The sequence below is a fragment of the Dermacentor variabilis genome, chromosome 2, assembly GCF_050947875.1.
Source record: "Dermacentor variabilis isolate Ectoservices chromosome 2, ASM5094787v1, whole genome shotgun sequence".
NCBI classification, from domain to species: Eukaryota; Metazoa; Arthropoda; class Arachnida; order Ixodida; family Ixodidae; genus Dermacentor; species Dermacentor variabilis.
The window spans coordinates 115,189,565-115,210,270 of NC_134569.1; positions in this window are offsets into that span (position 1 = coordinate 115,189,565).

Consider the following 20,706-nt stretch of genomic DNA (forward strand, 5'->3'; position numbering starts at 1 on the left):
TCCTCAACCAGCCCATGGGGGTCGCCCGCTGTACTTGTGAAGAAGGATGGCACTCTTTGGTTTTGTGTGGATTACCGTAAACTGACCAGGGTGACGAAAAAGGACGCCCACCTTAATCCCCGCATAGATGACTTTCTAAACCCCCTTCGACATGCCCGATACTTCTCCTCAATAGATTTGCGCAGCGGATACTGGCAGATAGAAGTTGATGAACGAGATCGCGAAAAGACTGCTTTCGTAACTCCTGATGTCCTGTACGAATCTAAAGTGCTGCCCTTCGGATTATGCTCAATGCTGAAAGGTCACTCCCGCGACCTTTTAAAGAATGATGGACACCGTGCTGTCAAGTCTTAAGTGGGAATCATGTCTCATCTATTTAGATGACGTCGTTGTTTTTACTCAGACATTTGAACAACATTTGCAATGACTTCACTCCGTGTTTCTTGCAATTCAATCAGCAGGACTGTCATTAGAAGCTGAGAAATGTCATTTTGGTTATTAGGAACTGAAGTTCCTCGGCCACATTGTTAGTAACGAAGGTGTTTGGCCAGACCCAGAAAAGAATATGGCTACTGCAGCATTTACACAACCAGGCAACAAACGTGACGTGGGCCGCTTCTTGCGCCGCTGCTCATACTACGAACGCTTTGTGGAGAACTTTTCCACGATCGCAGAACCCCTCACACATCTAACAAAGGAGGATATCCCGTTTGTTTGGAGCCCGGAGCAGGGGACTGCCTTCTCCGAGCTTTTGCGGCGCCTCCAGACACAGCCCATACTTGGACGCTTTGATGAAGCTGCCGACACTGAATTGCACACCGTTGTTAGCAACATCGGCCTTGGTGCAGTGCTCGTGCCGCGGCAAGATGGCGTTTAACGTGCTATTGCTTACACTAACTACACCTTAACGTCTGCAGAAATGGACTACTTTACCCCTGAAATGCAATGCTTAGCTGTCGTCTGGGCGATAGCCATGTTTTGGCCATATTTATACGGTCTTCCGTTTAGAGTGGTTACCGATCATTATGCCCTGTGTTGGCTAGACAATCTCAAAGACCCTTCAGGGTATCTTGGCAGGTGGAGGCTTCGTCTTCAAGAATTTGATGTAGCAATAACCTACAAGTCTGGACGGAGGCACACTGACGCTGACTGTCTTTCGCGCGCTCCCCTTGCAACGGTGTCAAGTGATGCTGATGGTGATGGTCGTTTCCTTTGCGCTGTCGATATATCTGATTTGGCTCGGCAGCAGCAGGACGATTTCAACTCGGGCAACTTATTGACTATCTTGTACGTTGAAGTTCGCATCCTCAACGGACATTCGCGCGTCCACCATTTTCCTTATGGCTCGGCAACAATGTGTTGCACAAAAATAATTTTTATAGCGACTGGACATCTTGTCGTTCCATCCGCGATGCGTGCCGATATTCTGTCCGCCTTCCACGATGAGCCCTCTTCAGGCCATTTAGGCTTCCCGCGCACCTTGGCCCGAATTCAACGACTCTACTACTGGACTAAGGTTGCAGAAGTCAAGCATTACGTGAAAACTTGCCGCGACTGCCAGCGCCGAAAGACTCCACTTTAGCACCCACCTGGTTTCCTGAAGTCTGTTACACCCTTAACACAACCATTTCTACAAATTGACATGGACTAGCTGTGGCCCTTCCCTAAGTCTTTTGCTGGAAACCACTGGATTGTGGTTCCGATTGATTACCTGACGCGATACTGCGAAACTCGAGCCTTCCAGCGTTCCAGTGAGGTTGCGCACTTTTTCATCCACAACATAGTCCTCCAGCATGGTGCACCTGCAGTAGTAATTACGGATCGCGGTACAGCTTTCACAACTCAGATGATGCCAGAGGTCATGATGCTTAGTGGTGCAGCTCATCGCGACTGTGTACCATCCTCAGATCAATGGTCTCACGGAAAAGTTAAATAAGACACTCACTGATATGCTTTCCATATATGTTATCAGCGAACACAAAAACTGGGAAAAGTTACTCCGCCGCTACTTCAGCCCAATACAGAATTCTCCGTCGCCTCATCGAGGTGAACTACGAAGTCCTCCCTGAAGACACGAGTGGGCGATCCCGTCGTGTGCAGCCTACGGATGTTGTCCATGTTTCCCGGACGAAACCATACCACTCACGTTGACGAGGTCATTCTCACTTCCATTCGCCTTCGTTCCGCTTGTGTGACACTTTCTTCTTCACAAACTTTATCGGTGTTGCCATGTATCTCCTTTGCTTTTTCTCCACTGTTTCGCATTTGAAGCTTTAGAAACGATGCTTTCTGGAAAGGGGTAATGCCATGAGCATAAAAGTCGCCTGTGTAGCGGGTTTGCCACTTCTGCAGAAGCTGAGGCCGACGACGACGATGACGAAGACTTTCAGCGTGTCGGATCGGAACTGTCTGCTTCTATTAGATTAAAACTAATAGTTTTTGTCATATATATGGTAACGTGACTATATTAACACAAAGGGAGAGGGGGTGGAGGGCGATACAGCCGGACGTGTCAGGAATCTCTAGGCATAAGCGGTATCTAATGGAGTCTGACGTTACATGCATTGTTTTGTCGCCTATCAACATGAAAGTTTCTTTACTCCGAGTGCATATGAAGAATTTACATGTGTTGCCTTAGCTTAGCATACAACATGATGATTATGATGACGTTAATGCCACTCCCTTTGAAACGGGGTACCATGAACAGCCTGCTTTTGCTAATCCAGTTTTACTACATATATCGCGGCCTAGCATCTTGCCTATCGCTCCTTAGTCATTTTCTTTCTTTATTAAAACATATATCTTGATATTGTACAGTTGCCTGTACCAGCCACAACTCCACTTCTATTCATGTCTTCTTCGCTTTCTACCCGCCAATGTTCGATACGATGTTGTTTATTTCCACTACATGACTAGGCAATGTTTCCATCCGCTTTGAATCTAAGCGCTACTCAAAGGTTCACGTTTCCTACGTGTGTTGTTGGATGACTATATCAGCCATTCATTGCGATGTTCCGAGTGGTTTCTGGACTTCTGCTGCAGGAAACACATTCCTCATCCTGTCGCGAAAATTTGTTCTGTATGTGTTGAGGCCTTGTAAACAGAAAGCACAGCCAACATAAAGCATCTCATTCCTGCTGGGACGTCACATTTCTAAGCTGGGATATCGCAATCCTTAATTGCCCTCCTTATTAGCATAGGCAGCGCACATTTTTGAAACAAATCGTCTTCTTGTTTGTCTTTGTTCTTGGAAGTCATTGCCAGCATATGTCGCTAAAACAGCTACTTGAAACCCACGTCGCTAGGTATTCGAGCAAATTGTGCTCTCTTCCCGGTACATACATACGTTTATTTGTATGTTTATTTATCTACAGGCAACTAAATCGGGCCGTAGTAGTAAGGCCCTCCCCTTTGTGTTATCGTACTGAGATTCCTCTTCTGATTTGCTTCCTGCCATGTTTGTTGATCTCCATGGTTGTCAGCTTTCCTGACCTTTTTCTCTTTTCCTTCTGCACGCTTGGGCGCTACACACATTTGTGCACTTTAGCCGCCTATTTAATTTACTGTGCATTTCTTTTGGTTGCATTGCCAAAAATCACACTGCCCCTTTCGGGCGCCACGAAATATTGCCGTTTCTTTTCTGTCGCTAGTGGCCCGATACGGTTGTTTCTTCGAGCACCAACATTGGTTTGGCGAAAGATTAGGAAGAACCCACAAAAGCGAAGCATTTTAGTACCACGGCTGAATTTTCTGTCCGCGGTTTTGTGAACAGGACTCTCCACACTCATATCGCTGACAAAGCCGCGCGAAGTGCCCTTAAACAGCCCTAATAATTAATTTACCTACGTTTTGTGCCTTCATGTTTCAACCACTTGAGGCCTTGTAAACGGAAAGAACAGCCAAGGTAAAGCATCTCATTCCTGCTGGGACGTCACATTTCTAAGCTGGGATATCGCAATTCTTAATTGCCCTCCTTATTAGCTTATGCAGCGCACTTTTTTGAAACGAATCGTCTTCTTGTTTGTCTTTGTTCTTGGAAGTCACTGCCAGCATATGTCGCTAAAACAGCTACTTGGAACCCATGTCCCTAGGGATTCGAGGAAATTGTGCTCTCTTCCCGGTACATACATACGTTGGTGGAATGCGTATGAAGATGCACACGCAAGCGGCTGTAATAAAGCACGCTTTTGAAAGATGTCCTTTTGTTGCATCTAATGCAGCCGAATTAGTAAGTTCTTAGTAAAAAAGCAAAATGAATAGTGCCGAATTCACAAAGTTTTTTTTTTTCTGAAGTACTCTTTGGCACTTGACGGTCGCTTTCGCTAATGATATGTCCAAGCTTCAGGATTGGCTGTTTTTCTTGCAAAGATTGATGTAGTCTAAGAGGGCTCGACTTCCCACAGTTATTTTTGTAGGTGTTTTTTGAATTGGCCGACAGCCTTATTTGTTACTATGCCCAGCATCAAAATTGACTAACATTTTTTTTTTGTTACGAACAATTCTAGCCTAAAAGATTTCTGTGAATTTAGGACAAGGATATTGTGAATACGGGTAGTGCTTATCAATGTCACGTGGTGCCTGGATTTCACTGTCCGTTAAAAGAACACAAATCAACTGTACAAAAAAAATGTAATGACGAAATGGAAATATAAAGAGTATAAGTAAAATATTTTAAACATAGCACAGCAAACAGGCACCAGTAGAAATGAGCCCAGCGCATGGCCAGACCTATTTACGGCGACGCTGTTAATGCGACTATAGAAAGCCTCAAAAACGTCATAAGCCAGTTCTTGCGGTTTGCTGAAGACTGTATCACTCACGAAGTCTATACGGTGAGAAACGGTGAATACTTAAGGGGCCATTTGGAGGTACATATTGAAGCACCTGGTTTATTTCAGGTTACGTGAAACTTTCTGAATCATTCTATTCGGCCTGTTTAGATGTGTTATACAAAATGGTAAAGAAGTTTTCGCACTTCCCTGGGAGCACCAAAAGCGTCAGAGATTTAATATTTCAGAAAACGGGAACCACTTTATCGGTGACGTAAGGGGAATATTTAGACTGTATAGGCTACATTTGCGCTATGAAATTCATTAGCGAATACTCGTCTTTTCACAGTTTTCTTGTGTTATAAGGGGCACGTAGTTGATGTTCCCCGGTCTACTTGGTGAAAAATGCTAGATACGGTGTTGATATGTCGTTCCAATACGAAGCGTGTTGTGGCGAACGATAAATGCTTCCCTTGTGTGTACTAATTACATCGTTTGGAGAGAGCTACATTGATAAAGAATCTAGACGAGTAATACAGAGTGTCATAATGCATTTACCGCAATGCTTCTCAGAGTGCTAAACGCTGTAAAATATACTAATTTCAAATTTGGTGAATATAGGAAAACTGTTAGGTGTAAGGTAGAGGGAAAGTTTCGCATTCCTGGCATAATTATTAGCCTTGATATTCACTGCTGAGCCTTTGTTTTACCATGTTTATTATGTGCGACACGAGGTTTCTAGTTATATTTGTCCAATGTCCTCAGTCAACGAAACAACGTATGTTGTTTATATTTGGCAAAATTTCGACGTAGGTTATAGGTAATGGGTAGACAAAGTTAAAGGTGTGTTGGTTAATTGCGGTTTCTATGAAAAATTACGTATTCAAGTGCTCCGGAGAGCTCTGAGTATGTACAACGAACTGTACGAATTTACCCTGTCACCTGGCGTATCTACAAATGCCACCAATATCAAACTTCGCGCACACTCGGAAATTACTAAGGCAAGTTTGTGGGCGAAGTAAAATGCACGTAAATCAATCAATCAATCAATTAACTAACAAATTTATTTATTTATTTATTTAGTAGTATTAGAAAATACTACAATTACAAAGGAAACATAATACAGAAAGAAGTCCCAAAAAAAGAGCTGTCACGGACCTCGTAGTATAAAATGTATAAAAATGTAGAATATACGATTAGCAACGAAGGTATAAACCGCGGGAAAATAGAAATCAATATATTAGAAGTAATTATACAAACAGCTGGTACATGAAGATTGCACAGAAATGAGCAAGAATTATTCTATATCAAAATACACATGGAAGTACAAACATTACAATAATTGAATACGGACATCATGATTAAGTAACATCAACAGTGAGCCATCCAACAAAGCAACAAAATGAATTTAAAAACGGCTAATAATCTAGGAACCTAAACCGAGAAAGCCAATGGAACATAGCGATATATATATATATATATATATATATATATATATATATATATATATATATATATATATATATATATATATATATATATATATATATATATATATATATATTGCTATGTTTCATTGGCTTCATTGTTTCATATATATATATATATATATATATATATATATATATATATATCTGGCCAGTAAAATTGTTTTAGAAGCTGCTGCTGGAAGCAGTGTAGTGCACGGCATGATTTAACATATTGTGGAAGAGAATTGCAAAACAAAATCGCAAAAAAGAAGGCTTCCATTTTATCGTAGTTAGCGTTGACTTTAGGAAGCCAGAGATTATTTTCAGAACACCGCGTTTTTTGTATAGTGTAGTTGTGTTGGGGGAAGGAAGCCAGTTGGAATGTCACTGTTTCCACTTCTAAACGATATAAGACCTAGTTTAAATTGAAACGTGCTGGTTAAATGTAGCATTTCAAGAGTGCGAAAAATGAGCGTTGTTGATGCGGCGTATGAACTATGGGTAATTATTCGGACCACCCGATTCTGAAGGTGAATGTGGCATGCCAAATGTGTGGGCTATGTGTTACTCACGATGAATTGCAGTAAGTAAGGTGGCTGTTAATGTAACCTAGTCAAGCGATTTTAGATTAGGTTGCTGAAAGCAATGTCTTGTTCGAATGAGTGCGGGGATGCCAGAAGTCGTCTTCTTAGTGAGAGAATTTGCGTGAATAACACTAGAAAAGTAATAAAATTAGATGGGGTAATGACGCAGTTATCGATGTGTAGTTTAGCAGTTACTATAGGCGTTTTTTGGGACAAGGAAAATAACGTAAAGTTTGTTTTAACAGTTTACTTTTAGGAAGGTATTTTTTACATCAAGAAACAAGATTCCTGACATCGTTCGTGATCGTGATCACGAACATGATACGTGATCGGCGTTTACATTCCTAGTAGACTGTAAATGTCTTTATCACTAGTAAATATCGTTGTATCATCAGCTATCGAACATTGCCTTTGCAAAAAAAAAAAAATCTTACTAAATACTCGAAAGTGATAAATGGTGTCTTTACGCTGTTTCCAAGTTTCCCAATTTCCAGAGCAAGTTTTACGTTACATGAATTCTATATTCGGCGAAATCAAGGCGCCCAGTATCTGTCATGCGTACGCAAAATTCCAAGTGCGTGGGTTGTTTACTGCCTCCGCAATGAATTACGTCTTCAATCATTACTCCACGTATATGATTCAGTCTGATGAGCGTAGCAAAATTTAGGAAGTTGCGCTGACAAAACTACGGACACAACAAAGATCACGCTTTGCGAGAATGGCCACACCACTATGGCAAATCCACGTTAGAAGATTAAAGGGACCCTGAAACGATTTTGACGATTTTCTACAAACGTACTGAGTCGTTAGAGTATGTCCTTCTGACCATTATTCGGCACATCTAAGTGCTCCGCGTAGAGCGCGTAATTTATTGTAACGTTTTAAAATGCACATCGCAGCCGATCGAAGCACGCTGCTGGGCGAAATTTTAAGCCGCCCCTACCCATATGATCGAAATCACCCATATGACGTCAGTGGGGCGAGCTATCCGATTGGCGGACCAGGGTGCGTGATCGATAATTTTTCCAACTTTATGGTAAACAAATTATCTTCGTAATAGTTGGAATAATAGTTAATTTGTTTTTATAAAAAGAAAGTGAGAGAAAGAGAGTGCACAAGAACAATTTCTCACTACACTTAAAAACTTCGGCACACAGCAAGTGTCGCCTGCTTGTGTTACAACGTACTCCATTTTGACGAGAGCTCCGCGGTCACAGTCGGTCTCAGTCTTTTCGCGAGCACTATGATTCAACTTTGTTGCCTCGTGGACTGCAAACGTAGTGACTGGCAATATGTCAAGCTGCGACATCGTGTCCCTCTGCAAGGCAGCATACGAGCGAACTGGCTGCTGCGTATCGGACTGCCGCTATCCGATCGGCGCCAGGATTTGCGTGTTTGTGGCCGTCACGTGTTTGTGGCCGTCCACTTTACCCCGGAAGATTACTGACGCAATAGCGTTTCGCGAGTCCGGTATTAGGGCAAACGCAAGCGCAAGGGAACAGGGTCTGGCCGCTTGACTGTGCCGTAACTGGATGAGCTATGGTATGAGCAGAAGAAGCGCAAATGTGAATGGTCTGCACGGTGCAGCCACCTGGTGGCGCAGAACTCAACTATACACACTAGCAGTAACGAAGTGTATTCTTCTTTGCTGCTGGTGTGTATTTTTCTCAGGAGTGTAATCATGAACGCGTTGTTTTTATAAATGTTTAAAATGGTTTACACTTGGCAAGAGCGATATTAGCGCTTTGTTTGGCTGGTGCCAACAAGTGGCTGGGCCGTACAGACCGATCAGGCCGCTCACATACGTCTACGCTGAAGTTCCTTCATCAGCTTGGGTTTATGCCTCCAGTCATTTGCCGAAATGACTAGCTTGCCTGTGCTTACCGGAATACCAGACACGTTCGGCGCTACGACAGAATGCTCGCAACGCACGCTGCTTCGATAGCTCTCGCTTGGGGTCCACGGCCAAGCGGCTAGCGGAGAGGTTTCGGGCGGGCGGGGGCGGGCTCCAAAACAACCAGAAGTGGACGATGTGACGTCGCATCGTGACGCAGAACTAGTGAAGGCGGAACTTCGCCCCGATGGCTCGGCGAACGAGTTGAGGAGGAAAAGCAGGGCTAGGGAGGAGGGTAGCTTCTAATCGCTTGTAACTCCATTAATACGTAACGCTTCACTTAAATTGTGGTGCGAATGTTCTACTTGTGCTGTACCCGACGCGTCTACAAAATTTGTCCGAACCGTTTCAGGGTCCCTTTAATGCGTGCGCAACAAATACAGCTTTTGCAAGAAATTTCGTGAAAAGCCGTCGGAAAGTTTCGCACTGCCTTTATGAACTACGTTTTTCCGCGTCCCGAAGGAACTCTGTAGGCATGTTAAGTGCAATGCGTCACGAAATTTTACCAATATTTTAAGCGTTACTAAAAATTACTAAACCCGCGTTCCCTTCTTTATTTCTATACGTATATGAAGTTTGCCCAGCGTCCTCAGTGAACCAAATCACGCCCCTTATTTGTGTTTTCTGAAATTAAGGGCCAAGTAATGGGTGATGTGCAGGCAAAGCTTAAAATCGGTCACCCTAATTGCGGTATATCTATTGGCAATGAATTGTACATGCAAGCGCTCGAGAGTGTTAATGCTTTACGAGCAGCGCAGAAGCCCACTGCCCTAGTAGACCTATTTATACAGCCGAGATCTAATTTATCCAAAAGTATAAAGCGGGAAGGTGGACCGGGGACGGACGTTATGTTCAGTGTCCTGGCGAAGTAAGAAGTGTGTTGAAGAATTCCTCTAAAAATTATCAACAATTCCTCGAATTAGCTTAATACCGGCAAGGCTCCGAAAGGACCAGTCATACACCCCAACGTTTTGGTATAGGTTATTTCATTACAGAGAATTGAACTTGTTATTGCAGCTACTCGAAAAAGGTTTTGCTAGTCGCTGGAGATATCCAGACAAATCCTGGTCCTTACACGGCTGCCATTCTTGCAGAATTAGAAAGAAACTATCTGCAGGACAGTCTAAATTGCTGGGCCACGTGCAAGACTTAAAAACACAATTGAAAGAGACAACCAACGCCCTTTCGGAGCTGAGTAAGGGACTGGACAATGTGGAAAGGAGCTGTCAGCATATCGAACTCATGCGACAGCAGCTGCAGTGCATACAAACCGACACCGTTCAAACTGTTTGTCATGTCTGTACTGTGAAAAGCCGCTCTAGACGAAACAACTTGGTATTTTATGGCATATCTGACACTTCTCACAACGAATAAATCAGAGAAAATATTCATCCGCTACTGCTCCGAGTACCTAAATGTACGTGTAAAACCTAATGAAATCGAGCGTGCGCATCGCCTTGGACGCCAAATTCTTGGCCGAAACCGTCCCATTATCATTAACTTTTGTAATTTTAAAACAAAAGACGCAATTTCGGCAAACGGCCGACAGTTGAAGGGTGCAGAAGGGTGCAGCATTCAGGCATTGGCGAAGATTTTTCCAAACAATCTCAAACCGCGCCCTAGCTCCTTATCACTTATGCGAAAAGCAAAGCCGTACCTTTTTCCCTCCGGTATAAAACCTCGCACATCGGACCCAAGCGATTTTTTTTGGCGAATCGGCCCATAAAATCAAGGAACTATAGCTACCGCGCGGCGAGCGACAGACAGTTTTACGTTCTGCACCTATTCCTGAAGCGCCCTTTTCTTTATCAGTCATTCTTTCTAACAAATGCAGCTTTCTTCTTAAACGCAATATCATATCAAACCTTCTGTCATCATCTGAAAGTAATCTTGTCGTACTCACAGAAACGTGGTTTTTTGACGACGTTTCTGACGCAGAAATCTTCACCGACTTTCTTAATTTTGCTTCGTTTCGCAAAGATAGGCAGGGTTCTAGAGGGGTAGGTGTTCTTATTCCTGTCAATAAGCAGCTATCCTGCTCCGTCATCGACGTAGCATCTGAATTAGAACTCCTATGGCTAAAATTTAATGTTAATCCAGAGCTACTACTTCTCGTTGTATGTTATCGCCGCCCTAACAGTCCTGCTGATTTTCCTCTCATACTTAACAATATCCTGGTCCACGCAGCGAAAAAGTATTCGAATGCATGTATCTTGCTCTTCGGAGATTTCAACTATCTAATGATTGACTGGTCTTTTTCGCAACTACGCTCAACCAAGCAGGTTCTAAGGACTTCCTTGACGTTTGCCTTACCTTAAATTAACGCAATTAGTAACTAAACCAACAAGCGTAACACAGGCTACGGAGAACATATTAGATCTTATACTAAACACTCATCCCGAAAGCCTGTCAACCATTAACTACCTCTGCGAAATTAGTGATCATAAAGTAATCCACGCCACCTTCAACTTTATTCCCAGCTTACATCATTCTTACAAAAAGGTCATCCGCCTCTATTACAAAGGTAACTACGCTGCAATGAACCAAAAACTTCACCACTTTTATCAAATACTCAAATCAAGTTTTCATTTGCACTTTGTAGAAAGACCCCCCCCCCCCCCAATTCGTCTCTCTTTCAGAATAAACTCAGAACCCTAGCACAGAAGCACCATTCCAACTATAACCCTTCGCACTAACCGACATCAGCCATGGTTTAACAAAAGAGTTAAAAATCTCGAGAGCAAAAAGAAACCTCTTTTTCGATCCGCAAGAATTAAATCAAGCCCCAGCGCCTGGGAACGATACTACGAGTCTGAGCGTGTCTACTTGGACGCTATCCGCAGACATAAACACTCGTGTTAGCATAACGGCTTTCACCGCATAACTGATAACCCGAAAAAATTGTGGCACATCACTAATCCCCACACACCCCGTACTATCAGTATCCAAATCGAAATAGGTGATCCTTTATCAGACGCTGACTGCGCGAACATTTTTAACGCAACATTTTCTTCAGTTTTCACCATGGAATGCGATGTGCCCATCCAAAGCATTTCTGCTCCTACCATGTCAGAAATGCCAGCGATAATTTTTTCGTTAAACGGTATCTGCAGCGTAATAAAAAACCTCAAGATGTCATCGTCTGCTGGGCCTGACAAAATTACTTCAAAAATTCTAAAAACACAAAAATAATTTCTGCTTCTTTTTCAGTCTTGCTCTTTTCCCCATCATTAACCACGGGTAACCTACCGATCGAATGGAAAGTGGGCAAGGTCGTTCCGGTCTACAAATCAGGTAATAAGAACTCACCACTAAAATACCGCTAGATTTCCATAACAAGCGTCCCTAGCAAAATCATGGAACATGTCATTCTCTCACTATTAATGGACTTTCTTGACTCAAATGATTTTTTTCGTTCATCACAGCACGGTTGTCGCAAGGGATTTTCTCGCAAAACCCAGTTGGCTACCTTTCTTCATGATCTACATTCAAATTTCGATAATAATACACAGACTGACGCAATTTTCCTCTATTTCGTAAAAGCCTTTGACGAAGTAGCTCATCAACGTCCTGCTTATAAAACTTTCACAGTTGAATATTCACCCTAACGTTCTAAAATAAATACAAGGATTTGTTACTAATCGCTCACAGTTTGTGCAAATCAATAATAGTGCTTCTAACCTGCTTCCTGTAACATCAGGCGTTCCGCAGGGCTCTGTGCTTGGACCACTCTTGTTCTTAATATATATTAATGATCTTACAGTTAATCTCTCTAGTAACATCCGCGTATTCATTACAATTACATTACATTATTCATTACAGATAACGATTGTGTTGTCTAGCGCACCATTACTAACATCAGTGACCAAGTATTGCTTCAGTACGACCTAAACAACATTGAAAACGGGTGTAATGACTGGCTGATGCTACTAAGCTCTTCTCAATGCAAAGCAATGTCAGTAATCCACAGTAGAAATACTCTCGTATTCTGTTATGTAATAGAAAACAAGCCTATTGAACCATTTAAATCTTTCCATTACTTAGGCATCACTATATTTAACTACCTTTACTGGTGTTCGCATGTGAATGACGTTATAATATCTGCTAACAAAAAGCTTAGTTTTTTATACGCCACTTGCGGAAAGCTCCTCTCACGTAAAATTACTAGCATACAAATCGTTCATCAGACCTAAACTTGATTTCGCTTTGGCTATCTGGTGCCCGCATGCAATTTACCTTATTAACGCCCTTGAAGCCGTACAGAATCGCGCTGCTAGGTCCATTCACTCAGCATATTCTTACGACATCAGTGCATAGTCCTTAAAAGCAGACTCCAGTTTACCAACTCTTTCGTGTCGCCGTCGCATCGCCAGCTTATCATTATTTCACAAACTTTTTACAGTGCGATCGCCATCGCACCATACATTTCACCACTGGCACGAACATCAGGTCGTACTGGTCATTCATTAAGTGTCGCTCGCCCCAGAACGCGCACTGTCACTTTTTCATCCACATTTTTCCCTCGTGTAGGTGCAGACTGGAACGGCCTTCCTCGCGACATTGCTGCCATCAGCAATTCATCTGCATTCACGGAATAACTGTCTAATAACTGTGAGAATAACTCTCACCCTAACTAATAGTGTTTTAGCTATTGTTGTAATCGTATCCCTTGTGTTATACCCCCATGTGGGGTCTTTAAGGAAATAAAGAAAGAAAGAAAAGAAAGAATAAACAGCTTCGTTGAAAACTGGCTTGCTATTGTATTCTGCGTCTGTTGTCTCTTTTTTTCTTTTTTTTCTTTTTATGAACACGTCCGCGACAAAGATGTTCATAGCTTTCCCATAATACTGATTGCTAGACATTTAGTTTGTAGTCGATGTCCGTTTTGTTTAACGTCTATCATAGCTTAACCTACGACTACTGGCTCGATGAACGCACGCAAAGTGCTTGGTTAACTATATTTATTTTGTGTTTCTGCAGGGCCCGTAAAACGTCAAAATTCATTTCGGTCAATCGTACTCCTTCCTAGTTACGCATGAGTCACGGCTAGCTGATCGCGGTGATAACATCGATGGAGCACCTCCGAACTACTAACACAGCCTGCTTTTGGCTTCTTCTTCCAACAACTAAATCAACATCCTGTGTGTATAACTACTTTGTTTCGCGCTTATGATTCATTTCACCTGAACACAGAAACTCACGCTGAATAATTTTACAGCTACTGATGGAGAAAAAAGAATACATGCTTGAAAAACGAAGAATACGCAAGCAATTTTGTAATTATATTTAAGTATACAGTGACCGAACAATTCTGTGCACCATGTCAACGACCCCATATAGTTGTTGCCAGAGACCCCATTGTCATAACTTCTAGCATGCTCTTGGGCGAATTCTTCTACCATCAGACTAGGTTACAGAACGTGCGTACGTTCAAAACCGGGTTCATGGAGCATGCAGCACAGAGTACGATAGCGCAGCCGTGAATTCACACAATACCAAGCAAGGTTTATGCTTTAAACATAGGTTAAACGTAACGCTACAGCTACGCCTGCATGCGTTCTTTCTAACCCGTGGATAACGAGCAAAGAACAAGGTGCCGAATTCACAAAAGTATTTGTACGTGCTTATTTTTTGCCATCGGCCGGCTCCTTTTTCTATCTCCGACATCACGATTGGCTGGCGCCAGCTCTTAAGCATGGTTGATAAGAAAAAAAAAAGATTTTATGTCCCCCACACCCAAAACCGCCCCACACCTAAAAAGCGTTCTTCCATTGGGTGCCGCGAAGACGTACCTTATCCGATATGCCGGAACGCTGTTGTCTTGACGCAGCTGAGAGTGACTTTGTGTCTCGCCACGGCGATTGTGTAAATAGGTCATTCGTAGTTTACGTTTTTGTAAATTTGTGGACGTGCGTAGCTTGAGTGACAGTAGCGTGTCACCCTTCAGAAATACACTGTTTATTAGTGCGTTTGCCAGGCTCAAATTAGATGCGCCGGATCTTGAAAGCATTGATAGTTATTGAGTGTGCTGAATGTTACTAAGTGAATAAATCTAGAGAGTGTTGATTGTTAGATCAAGGTTCCTTTAGAGAGATTAGGCCGAAATCACAAAGCGCTTCGTTCATAAGTGTGGCTTGCCATAGCGTGGTAGCCTTCGCTAATGAGTTTAACGCCACCATCGGCTGGCAGTTGCTCTTACGAACAGTCCCAGCGTAAGAACAGTTCCTTTAATGCGAGCTCAGAATAATGGGCTAGCACTGAATGCAGTGGCACGCTCATAATTGTGCGGCCGTTGCAGCCGCCACAACCACTGCATTTAAAACTAAAGCTTACCTAATTAAGTCACACCGTAGCCTCGTTTGTTCGCAATTTCAGCAGCAATTTTGTTATGCGTAAACATGATGCGAAGAAACGATCTTGCTTATCGAGCCAAAAATTTTTAAATTGTGACCTGGCTCCTCCACTGCTGAGTGAAACACAGCCGGAGTTAACCGGAAGCAGACAGAGCTTTATAGAGAAGGAGTGCACCCATGCAGCCACATTTCACTGGCTGATAACTCGCCAAGGCCCTCCCGTTGCAAGCGTCTAAGCAAAGGAGCCACTTATGCGTGTTGGACATTAAGATATGACAAGCTCAGAAGTGCATGGCTTCCATATTTTGTAACTTGTCTCTGTTACGAAGTTTCGCAGCGCCTACAGGAGCCGCTTCTAAAGCGCTAGCCGAGAGACATGATGCTCTCACTCCCCGCTTCGTTAACGTGCCCTGGGACATCTCTAAAGCGACTTCACTCTTACGACAGTTGGGAACTGATGCGCGACGGCGTCTTTTTTTCTTAGGCTTAGTCAACGGCGGAGAGAAAATGAGGACGGAGATCGCACAAAGCTCCCGAGGATGGTGGTTGAGCGTGCGTGCTTCGCGCCTTCCTGCCAGATTTAGCGAGCGCGGCGGTGACAGCCGCCTCGCTTGTTCTTGTTCCTGATTTCCTCGCGGCCGAGCACAAGAACGCGGTTTGATTGTGCGCGCACAGCGGACACGCGAACACAGTTCTTCCGGTGGCGGCAGTTTCAGTGAAGCCCAATTAGAAATCAGCCGTATAAGAATGGGAGAACCCTAGTTCTGTTTTATGCAATGAAGCTTTCTTCCTCTTGTTTTTTTTTCTGCCGCACAAAACCATGATGGTAATGATACGAGCGGAGGTATTCTGTCTTCATTCGTAGAAAAATCAAAGAAATGTGCGCTTAAGGCTGAAATATTCGCGAGGTATGCACGCATTTCTTTACTTGCAGTGAGAAATTGGGTGCTCTTTAAGCACACACTTTCAGTATTAGTTGATCAGTACCTCCCCACAATTGTAATAACTAATGGTAAGTCTAAGCCTTGTTTAGCAGGCGTCTTTCTACTTTACGAAATCAAAAACAACTGCTGTCTAAACCAGATAAAAATTCCAGCTGTCGGTCCGCATAGGCTTGTTACGTAGATTAAGATAGAGAGGTACTGCGCCGAAATATTCTCAGATAAAGAACAATTATTCTTCACATGATCTACCTTACTTCCTTAAATCTGACCCAAAAAAGCTTTTGAGGAACAATTGATCTTGGTCGTCTCACCCACAACGTAAGGCATCTTAGTGATAACCAGACAGTGATGTCCGATCAACACCCTGCGTTCGAGTTTAACAGGTTCTTTGCACCACTATTCGCCATTGAAGATCATTCCCGAGTGTCCATTGCTTTCGTTCTTGATTTTTGATTCATGGCGCCAATTGACGTTACAGCAGAAAGGATAGCACACTTCATCTCAAATTTCAAAGTATTATCTTCCATAGGCATAGATCACATCAATTCTAAGATATTAAAAAATGCCCTGTCCATATTTAGCGAAACCCTGTGAATCATTTCTACGCAGTAGATATAGTTAGAATTGCTCCTGAATGACTGGAAGATTGACAAAGTATTACCCGTATTCAGAAGTGTTTACGAGAATTCGCCGGAAAATTACCGCCCTGTCTCACTAACCTGCACATCCTGCGAGGTTCTCGAATATATAATTGCATGTAACATTTTTTTAGCACTTCCAGTATAACAACTTCTTTTCTGATGAGCGTGGGTTTGGAAAATCATTTTCGTACGACGCACAGCTATTTGAATTCACACGCGACCTGCATTTCACCGCAGATAATAACCTTCAAAGTGTTTGTATCTTTCTAGACTACTCTAAAGCGTTCGATCATTTTGCTCACTCTCGGCTCGTTCCAAAAATATCTGCTCTCGGACTTGACTCGCAAACGCTACGTTGGCTACGTAACTTTATTTAACATTTCGCAGGCAGTTAACAGCATTAAATTATTATGATTGTTCTCTATCTGATGTGACTTCTGACTTACCAAAAAGTAGCATTTTCAGTCCTCTACATTTTTAATTTACAATAATGACTTACACTCTAACATTCCCTCCCGCGTGCGACTGTTTGCTTACGATTGCATTATACCTAGAGCTATTACAGGTTCTGATCACCACATCTTCCTTCAAAACGATATTAGCCTAGTAATGTATTCCTGTGTTGAGCTGAGCTAATGGCCCTCAACTACACGTCAGAGTGAAAACTAGTCTCATTCTCTCGTAAACAGTAAAATTCTAGCTTTTCTTACTGACTAAACAGCTCTCCAGTGACTCGGGCGCTGCCACTGCTCAGGTGCGTTGTGAGTTTAAAACGCTAATGTAACCTACGTATATTACATAGTCACAGCATTTTCTGCCGAAACAATGCAGTCGTCAGAGAAGGTAAACCGGAAATGTATCAGACACAACACATCGAACTATAACTAAGGATGCACTGAATCATTGACAGATGAAGGGACTCTGAAGCCACGGGTGATCCATTTTTGAATCTCCAAACCAACTGCATCAAGTTTGCAAACATCTTCACGTCACCGAGGAACCTAGACCCGCTGCTCCTCAACGAAAAATCAGTACGCATCTAGCGTTCTTGGCAGGCGACTTTCGGTGACGCATTAGGGCTGGTTATGGGCGCGCCTGGACTCTTCGTGTGTGTTCTCTGAATCGCCGTAATCATCGTGGCGCCAATGCACCTGGGGACCCACTGGCGAGCCAAGAAAAGCTGCCCAGCGACGCGAACACGTTCCTATATTTGGAACGATGAGAAGGATGAGGCGCAAGGGCTGAGAAGAGCCGCGTAGGTTGGTGGCGGCTGCTACTGTGGAGACAGGTATGGTCTCTCGCCCTATCGACGTAGTCGTCAAGACCGACGTATTTTGTTCAAGGAAGGTTAACGTAATGACTATGACATGCCGATCTCAAACGAAGTTATGCAGAGAAAACCAACGGAGCGTGTTTTAGGTGTAGCCTAGCGCGTTAAACATGTCACTAGAAAAGTTTCTCGGCGACATCCTTAGAGAGATGGCGAAAGGAATGAGAAGCTCAGTCACAACGAGTGCAAAAAGATGACAGCTGAGAAAAATTAATAGGATAGCAAAAGCGGAACGAAATATGAGATATGCGTGGCAGATACAGAACGCTTTGTCGTTATTTGTTTCTCGGTTTCTTTTTTTTTGTCCCACCACTTTTTATGTGTTTCTCGCATATTCAGACGTATTCTGCATTAAGATGGCTACACCGCTCTAAGCGCTTTCTGGCAGCATTTGGGCTTATGTTTAATGATGCGATGGCATACTTTGGTAACCTAACCCATCTAACGGTATGTTCGTGTGTATTAGAGTTTTCGTTATATGGTTAAATTAGGCGCCTGCGATGCTGTAGTGGAGCAGTCAAGGTATCTCTTTATTTTAATTTATTGACAAGTCCGGTACCGTTTTCCTGTATTTAGGTTGTCCCAGCCGGCCTTATCCAAACTGGTTGAAAAACTTATAAAAAGTGCGTGATGAAATGTACGATTTCAAGACCTGTGGCGACTGAACACCATAGGCCTTAGAATCGTATTTGGAAGGACAAATTGTCATCCACGTGAGTGTAGCATGAAGCTACAAAGAAAGCTACAAAACAAATCTTATTTTGTACCGTGGTCATGTAATCGGCTTTTTTTTTTTCTACTTTGAACAGCTCGGCTAACGTTAGCTGAGAACATGTATATATAGCCTCTTTCATGCCAACTCGTATCACTGGTTATGTACCACTGGGAACGTGCCATTTTTCAGTCAACTTCTTTTACGCCAGCGTGCATCCCTGAGAATGTGCCACGTTGCATGCGCTGCTCTAGAATAAAAAAAAATAATTAAATTTGCCTAATCCTGATCGACATTTGACTCGCATCGGATATATTCGGCCTTATGTGAACATACGTTTAGAAACGCGCCAGTGGAGCAGAGAAGCTAGATGTTGTTTGACCTGCCGTTAAAAGTAAGAGCGGAACGAAAGCCGCCTCTCGGTTATCCCTTTGTCTCGTTTAGTGACTCGCCTATGTTGCCTCGTATAAGTACGGTAGTGGCCCCAGCTTCATAAAAGAGGCAGCGACAGCACGAAGATAGTCGGTCTCCAGTGCCCTTCCTGAAGTGGCGTTTAGCGACAAGCACGTGTTCCTTAGCGACAACAGGAGTTAGTTGTAAGTGATAAACACGTCTAAAAGTTTGTGGATAAAAGGTGCATGTATGAAGGGAGTGCGTTGTCAAAGCACCCTTTGGTGTTGGGCTGCTGAGTACGAGGTCGCGGGATCGAATCCCGGCCACGGCGGCCGCGTTTCGATGGGGGCGAAATGCGAAAACACCCGTGTGCTTAGATTTAGGTGCACGTTAAAGAACCCCAGGTGGTCAAAATTTCCGGAGTCCTCCACTACGGCGTGCCTCATAATCAGAAAGTGGTTTTGGCACGTAAAACCCCAAATATTATATTAAAGCACCCTTTGAATAATTTATAACATGCTAGCTCCTGATGTATCTGCATGCTCGGCGAACTCTTAAGAATCACGCAAGGAAACAGTAGTGCGTTGCCGGTGGGGTTAAATGAGTATGCCGCTGTTATACTCAGTTGTATCAGTTGTATCAGAAACAGTTGTAGGTCACTAAAATGCGGTATACATATAGCCAGTAGAAAACGCTATGCAATAATGCCCGTTGGGACTTGCCAGATTGCGGCTGCCTCCTGCGATGTGCAAGCAGAGAAGAAAAAAAAAGAAACTATTGTGCTTTCATTATAAAAAGAATAGGGAAAGTAGGTTACTTGGTAGTAAACATGCACTGAATTACATAAACATAAAAAAACTAAGAATCCTAACGCAATAGTCACTAAGACGTTTGACTTACATTTTGGGCGTTGTATTGATTATTAGCTAGATATATACGCGACAAAAAAATTACTCACTCGTTGTATTACGCTATTCGACCACTTAGCGTTTTGAATGTAAAAACATGTCAGTCATTAGCCCATAATGATGCTCTGTTTTCTGAACAGGCTGAGAGAATTGCTTTTCGGTAGCATTACCATTTTCCCAAAAGAAAGCATTTAGAGGTTGACTTTCACAATCACAGATTCATGATGCAACTCTGAAAAAAGCAGAGCTTGAAGTCATACTATAGAGCAAGTCTGTTCTGGGACTGAAGTTGGAAACTCATCTGGTTTCTCACTGGTCTCTAACTCAGTAACTGCTTCTGAATATAGTTCGGTATGGACGTCTGCTGAATCATTAGACGCTTTATTACGCTAGCGCTTAATATTCGAGTAATATTTGGCGCTCGGCTGTCATCCCAGTAACTCGGAAAAAAATGTTACAGAAACCACCACTGATAACTGTCAAAGTGCATAGCTTACGCCTACCACAAAAATCAAATGCACAAACTAGCAATATTTTCGAAGTACACTGCTGACGTCGACAGCGGTATTTTATGGTGGCACAAATTATTCTTGACATGTTTTGGCAGACGGCAATGGCAACACGACGTTGAAAACGGCGGCAAAGCTACGACAGGGGTGGGATGACGCTTGAATAACGACAACGCAGATAACGACGGTGCGACAACGAC